Here is a 7900-nt window from a genome sequence, read left to right as displayed (position 1 = left end):
TCATCAAGGAAAAGTTACTTCTGAAGTTAGTGGACATTCCTTTTGTCAAATCAAGTGAGCAATTAGTAGATATTCTAACCCATGCAATCCCTGCGGAAGCTCTTCATAATTCTTTAGACAAGTTAGGCTTAGAACATATCTTCACACCACCTTGAGGGGAAGTGTTAACATGTAATTAGCCGAATTAGATGAATTAGAGGGTAGTTTTCTATATATAGAAGACATACTGTATAAGAGTCCTAAAAGGATATACATTGTTGTATTCCTTTTAGGATAGAAAAGATCTAACCGACATATATATTTGCCTATATAAGGTATCCCTCCACAGGAGAAGAATAATATGCAGAGTATACATCCAACCCTAATCCTTAAAAGTTAACAATCTCTGGTTCTAAAATTTCACATACAATCCCTAATTGGTTTTGGAACTTGTCCAATTCCAACTTGAAATTTTTAGACCTTTCTCGCAACAAGATGAGTGGATTTTTGCCGGATTTCTCATCAAAATATTCCAATCTCCGCAGCATAGATTTGAGTTTCAACGAGTTTGAGGGTCCATTACCACTTTTTTCAACAGATACCACATCAACCTTGTTTCTCTCTAACAACAAGTTGTCAGGTCCAGCTTCTTTTCGATGTGATTGTGGAATTGGTATCTTGAGGGTCCTTGACCTTTCAAATAACCTGTTGACTGGATGGATTCCTGATTGTGTAGGAGATCTAGATGTTCTGAATTTGGCCAGCAACAACTTTTCAGGTAAAATTCCCAGCTCCATTGGATCAATGCTCAATCTTCAAACATTGAGTTTGCATGATAATAGCTTTGCTGGAGAATTACCTTTGTCTTTGAGGAATTGTAGTTCTCTAGTATTTTTAGACCTCAGCTCAAATAATTTGCGAGGAGAAATACTAGGGTGGATAGGAGAAAGCATGCCATCTCTAAAAGTCATTTCCCTACAATCTAATGGATTCAGTGGAATATTACCGCCAAATATTTGTCACCTATCAAATATTCTGATCTTGGACCTATCTCTAAACAATATCTCAGGAATCATTCCAAAGTGCCTTAATAACCTCACTTCCATTGTTCAAAAAACAGAATCAGAATATTCCCTTGCAAATAATGCTGTTCTTAGTATTTCTTACTCTTGCGGGAGCTCTTGCAGGTCTGACACTTGCGGGAGCCGTTGCGGGTCTAACGCTTCCAAGAGACTTTACACGGCACCAGGTAGCTATGTTGAATATCAGAATGAGATCCGTGTTAGATTGAAAGGAAGAGAGTATGATTATCGAAGCACGCTAGGACTTTTGAGGATCATTAATTTTGCAAGAAACAAATTAGTAGGGGAAATTCCAGAAGAAATAACAGGACTCTTATTGTTGGTAGCACTGAATTTATCCGGAAATAATTTGACTGGAGAAATCCCTCAAAATATTGGGCAGTTGAAACAGTTGGAATCACTTGATTTGTCAGGAAACCAATTATCAGGAGTGATTCCTATCACAATGGCTGATCTAAATTTTCTGGCTTTCTTGAACCTCTCCAACAATCACTTGTCGGGGAGGATTCCGTTAAGCACTCAGCTGCAAGGCTTTAATGCTTCACAATTTACCGGTAACATTGCATTGTGTGGGCTGCCACTCTTACAGAAATGCCCTGGAGACGAATCAAAGTCCACCTACTAATGATGACAACCGAGGCAAAGAAGTCGTTGCTGATGAATTCATGAAATGGTTTTGTACTGCTATGGGAATTGGTTTTAGTGTATTCTTTTAGGGAGTTTCAGGTGCATTACTGCTAAAACGTTCCTGGAGACATGCCTATTTCCGGCTCTTGGATGAATCATATGACTAGCTCTATGTGAAGGTAGCACTGCTCAAGGCACGACTTCTGTTGGGAAATCCGACCGGTGATGTACTGATATTTGCTCATAGGAGAAGAAGCACACTGAGACAATATTTAACGTGGTTCGGCAAACCGCCTACATCCACGGGAGAAGCCATTGCATTATGTAGGGAGAGTACAAGATTTACAACAATAGAGGAGGAGGAATCATCCCCTCTTTGGCAACTCTCAACCTCACTTTATTTCTCTCTTTTTAATGTTGGAATGGCAGCCCACTCTCTCCTACATTTCTCACATCTTTAGCTCTACTTCCTCTTTCTCATTTTGCTCTCTAACATATGCCTCTATTTATAGGCATTCATAGAGGCTATTCTTGGTTTGTTGTCAACATTTGTGGCTACCAACTCTAGCTCATTCAACAATGGTGGCTACCAATAGTCAATGGTTGGTGCCATCCATTTGTTGCACATGAAATGGCAACCAACCTAACAATCACCCCCTTTGCCATTCATGTGGGGCAATTGTCTTCTTGCTTCTTCAACACAAGCTTGCATCTTGCAGCTCTTCCAACCTTTCCATTCTGAGAGCATCTTTGGCCAAGTTTATAGGTACTCGCCAAACCTTTCAATCATCAGAGTAACCAAAGCACACCTTTTTCTCACACAAAAGGATCACTATAACCAGATGGTCTACCACATCACATCTGAATAGTGTTAACGCTTGTCTCTGGAACAACATTCCCCTTCGAGCGTATCAACCATGCTCGATCCAGAATGATTCATCAAGCCTCACATCAAGGCTTATAACACCCCCTCAAACGGATATTTCAAGTAAGACAATTATTATCTGAGTATCTCAATATGATCATAAGCTCACCACTCTTCCAAAAGTCTACTCATCCAAGAGTTGCGTCTGCCCTCTGTTCCACCCTAGAAACCATGCCTTACTTCTCCATGAGTCTCCCACTCTTAGTCTCAAGAGTCCAGGTAGCTTTCCACTTTTAACCATGGGGGCAGCCCATAAAAGGTTGATCCATATCTGTCTTCATACTCTGAGTATTACAATGCCATTACCGAGCTCACCACCTTGACAAGAGTCAACTTGTTCCCGGAACCTGCGCATGCCCTCTGCTCCTTCATAGCAGCCGCGTCTTAATGCTCTATAAATCATCCACTTATTGTCCAAGGCAAATGTCTTCTAACTCATTGATCTTTAGCATGGGGGCAATATCCATGAAAGTCAATCCTGTATTTTTCTCCATACTCATCATAGCCTTTTTATTGGCTATCCATCTGTCCACTCATACCTAGCCATCACATTGGCTCTGGGGCGTTCTGAACTGGGCTCTTTCCATGGCCCTCACACCTTCTCTTGAGGTGTCTCCGCTCGTCGTCATGTGGCGGTCTGATCATGAGCTCATCTCATAGCCCTCACACCTTCTTTTTAAGGTGTCTTCGCTTTTCATAGGCGGTCGCATCCTCCTTCAGCTGAGATGCTTCAAAGTGGCTCCATAAATTCTTTGCCACTAATTACATAGAAAGAGAAAGTTGCGGTATACTCCTCACAATCCTCCACCTCAATTTCTATGTTTGGAGCTTCTACGCCTTTTCTGCTTAACAGCTCCACCCACACCAACTCCCTTTGGTGTCTTCGCCTTTCATCATGGGCGGTCGCTTTTTATCATAGGCTTTTGCACCCCCTCAATTAGGTGCATCTGCAATAGCTCATCCTTCCATCCTTGCATGCATTGGAAAGGTCCTTGCTTGTTACCTTTATCAAGAGCACAAGAGACTTTTATTGTACAACTTTTTCATAGTCTCTACTCTGAGCTTCATCTGGGAACTCTTCTTCTCCTTACACCTGTTGTCTCATTATAGTACCTCATTGGATCCTCCGGGTACTCCTACACAATCTTCGTGTGCTCTAGTGCAATTTTGGTTCTCCAGATTTCTCCATATTCCTTGCTTATGTTTGACTGCAGCTCATCTTGTCACAACATCTATCCAAGTCAAAATAGGGTGCCAATCTTTATCCCTTTGCTGTAATTCTCTTCCATTATCAGGGTCTTCATCAATTCTCCCTTCGAGAAATTACAGTCACCGAATCTAACTTCCTTGGAGAAATCACCACTCCATCAGATCCTTGATCATACAGAACCCAACTGTTCCTTTGTGCCGTCATCCTGCTAGTCTTCAACAGTTTCATAACAAACTGTCACATATACAAAAATAGTATCGTATGGATAATCCTTCCACTAAGCAAGTTCCCAGGAAAGATTGGAGGGGTCACAACGGTCCTGCTTAAAACTCAATCTCCTAGCCAGAACTTCTTAGGCCATATCTATCCATCGTACTGTCTTTTCGTATATACAACCATTTGCTAGCTTTGTCGCGGCTTTCCTTTACAAGTGATCTGGGGTATCCTTTTTTTATACCTGATTTCTCAACATCTGGCGAGACTACCAGTGCTTAGATTCATCAAGATTGGTCTTCATCAAATTTCACTCTCCACCTCAAATTGTCCAAATGATTGGGTGTCCAGAGTGTCCCAATTTTACCTTCCATCAAGGCAATTAAAATTCCCCATATAATAGTTCAACATATGTAATTGGGCAAACATGTGTGATTTCTTCTTCTTCAGCTCCATCAACCACCATGATGACCATCAGATGCCTCCTGATTGGACAATCTCTCTTTAATAATTCATCACTACCATTTCTGATCTCAATCTCAATGATGGACCTTACCATTGCATCCGGAACGATTAAATTAGCTGGAAACAAGTCTGAAATCATCTAAATCGCACTTCAGATGGCTAAGATTTGATCACAACAATTCTGGCCTGATAAACGGCCCAGATTCAATCTCAGAACCGGTTGCATATAGACTCCGCCACACAGAATCTCGTCCCTCGGCTCGCGACTCGGCTCGGCTCCAACTCAGCTCGGATGGGCTTCGAATCTGCAAAATCTAACCTTACAAATGTGTCCGGAATGGCCAAAAATGTTAGAAATGATACTGAGATCACCTGAATCGGACTTCGGATGGCTCAGATTTAAACAATCAAACTTTGGGATCACTAGACGCTGTAGATGACGCCACGTGGCATGAGGAATAGTCGTTGCGCCACACTGGATTAAAACCCAGGGAGCTTACGCGGCTGCCACGTGGGACATATGGGGTCCACCAAATCTGATGTGGCAGTCCCAGGTGGATTTATGGGTGATGTGGCATAACAGCTGACGTGCCTAATAACGTGGCAGTTTGACTGATCAGAGTGCTGATATGTCAGGTGACGTGTCTGATGACTGTGTAGAATTGCTGACATGCCTAATGACGTGGCAGTTTGACTGGTCAGAGTGCTGATGTGTCAGGTGACATGTCTGATGACTGTGCAGAACTGCTGACGTGGCTGATGACGTGGACAGTCCCCCCGCCGGCGCGCACGGCGGTTTCCGACATCCGATTTTGACGCGGTTTTCACTAGTGGCTTCGTCTCTTCCTCCTCTACACAATGGTATGGTCAAAACACAATTTTGACAACTTTCATTTTAGAGCAAAATCAAACATCACTTTAAACCAAAAGCTCTGATACCAATTGTTGGGAAATTCGACCGGTAATGTACTGATATTTGATCATAGGAGGAGAAGCACACTGAGACAATATTTAACGTGGTTCGGCAAACTGCCTACATCCACGGGAGAAGCCATTGCATTATGTAGGGAGAGTACAAGATTTACAACAATAGAGGAGGAGGAATCATCCCCTCTTTGGCAACTCTCAACCTCACTTTATTTCTCTCTTTTTAATGTTGGAATGGCAGCCCACTCTCTCCTACATTTCTCACATCTTTAGCTCTACTTTCTCTTTCTCATTTTGCTCTCTAACATATGCCTCTATTTATAGGCATTCATGGAGGCTATTCTTGGTTTGTTGTCAACATTTGTGGCCACCAACTCTAACTCATTCAACAATGGTGGTCATCAACTCTAGCTCATTCAACAATGGTGGCTACCAATAGTCAATGGTTAGTGCCATCCATTTGTTGCACATGAAATGACAACCAACCTAACAACTTCAACGAGAATTTCAGAGGCTGCAAGAGCACGTTCTTGCTTAGAAGGATTGCAAGGTAATATGGTTATTCACATATCTTTTCCTTTCTATTTATATTGTAGACTAATGGGTCATTTTATACAGGAGCTGCAGCTGGGTGCATAACAGGTCCTCTTTGTCCAAGGAGTTCGTGTTGTTTTCTGGAGCTACATCGTCCTTTACCTTGGCAACTTCTTCGTCGTCTACTACAAGTTTGAAATAAGGTTCCAGTGGAGAAATCTTTGTACAGCTGCTGGGGTTTATGGGAAACGATGAAAGTGATTACGTAATATATTATGGAATCTCAAAGTTGGTTTTAATGTGAATTTCATTTGGAATGTGTTTGCAAATATTTAGTTCTTTACTTAACAGTGTGAAAATGGAACACATTCATTCTCCAAATCAAAAAATTATGCCAGTACTTGCTTATTTTGCTACAGAATTTAATTAAAAACACATGTAATTTACATTTTTATTTATCTGCTTTTGTTGAATTATTCGCATTAAATCAAGCAAGCAGGTATTGAAATTGATGTTAACTCAAACCTATACATATAATCACCGGAGGAAATAAAATTTCAGAGAAATTTCTTCGAAGATTAGTTCAAAAGGTATGAATGTGTCAATGGTGATTGTTGAAAAGTATATGCCCAATCATATAAGAAAGGAAGGAGAAAAAATGGGGTTGCGTTGCAGCCACTGACGAGTTCCATTGCAATCTTACTTAATGAGTCAATGCTACAAAGCCATTAAAAAAAATTAAAAGGGATAATGAATTCCTGTACATTGTGAGAAGAACAATGGTGCATTCACATATTGCTTTCTTCTTTGTTTTAGTCATTTAAATATTTTCAGTCACTTAATTTGTTTTGCATTTAGATCTTTCCATATCAAATTTATATGGAATTAGATTTAATAATTTATTTTAATTAATTTTATTTTAAAATTAAAATGACGCTCAATTTGGGTATCAAAATTGACATTAAAACAAAAATTCAGTCTCGTTTTTTTTTCCCCATTGTAGCTAAGGCATGTTTTGAAGTATTTTGGCCCCTCAAGTTTTAATGTTTGCAACTTTTATCCCTTTCTTCTATGGCTTTTACATTTTACTTCAAAAATTATTAGTTTTATTCACATTTCAGATTTCGAGTTCGAGAGAGATGTTGGAAAATAAAATAATAGTGAAATTTTGTAAGTTGGCCACTTTTCGATGACCGAAAACATTATTTTTGGTATTAATGGCTTTATTTTACTAGAAAATTTCAATTGAAATATTTTTTACTTATCTTGTCATAAAGAATAGATAGGGCCCCAGGTTTGTTTTTTAAACATTGAGAAATTTTAATTTTTTGAACATTAAACATTTTAGATTTGATTTTATTAAGATTTATAGAGTATTTTTTAAGTGTTTTTTTTTTTTTTGATTTACGTGGGGTGTCCGGGCCAGCTTACGCGCACCACGACTAATCCCCACGGCCCACTGAATACCCTGCAAACCCAGCAGGCAGGTAAGGCAGCGCGGGGCTGACAGGCATGCAACTCCAAGGCTCGAACCCGTGACAGCAGAAGGCGCAAGACGCCATTCCACCGTTGGGCCGTTGCCTTGGATATTTTTTAAGTGTTTTGAGAGAATGAGTAAGTGTGTATTGTCTATTCATTTTAAAAAAAAAATACCCATGTTTGTGCTGACCTTTATCATCAAGTCCTTCTGCCTGGCCTGATTTTTAATGGCCAGTTGGGCCGGCCAGAACCTATTTATTACAAATTCTAACATAAAGTTTTAATGATTGTTATACTTTCTAAAAAATATGCTATGTATATCTTAATTTGATTTAAAGCTTATAACATGACATTTAATTTAATTTATATTAACAACAAATATTTTGATACAATTCATTAATTTATTTCTCCTAAGAATACATTAAAAACTTATATATATTGAAAAAATTAAAAATTACA

At 39.7% G+C, this 7900-nt stretch overlaps 1 long non-coding RNA gene and 1 pseudogene across 1 annotated transcript; both read left to right on the top strand.

Annotated features, from left to right (window-relative positions):
• The first annotated feature begins 930 nt into the window (after nucleotides 1-930).
• Nucleotides 931-1872, top strand: LOC105118800 (probable LRR receptor-like serine/threonine-protein kinase At4g36180; annotated as a pseudogene).
• Nucleotides 1873-5917: 4045 nt separating this feature from the next.
• Nucleotides 5918-6408, top strand: LOC105118799 (uncharacterized). Its single transcript, XR_841025.1, has 2 exons — nucleotides 5918-5978; nucleotides 6047-6408. It is a non-coding gene; the product is annotated as an uncharacterized LOC105118799 (long non-coding RNA).
• The last annotated feature ends 1492 nt before the right edge of the window (nucleotides 6409-7900 follow it).

Source organism: Populus euphratica, unplaced genomic scaffold (genome assembly GCF_000495115.2).
Source record: "Populus euphratica unplaced genomic scaffold, PopEup_1.0 scaffold2234.1, whole genome shotgun sequence".
NCBI classification, from domain to species: Eukaryota; Viridiplantae; Streptophyta; class Magnoliopsida; order Malpighiales; family Salicaceae; genus Populus; species Populus euphratica.
This window is presented reverse-complemented; position numbering and strand designations above follow the sequence as displayed.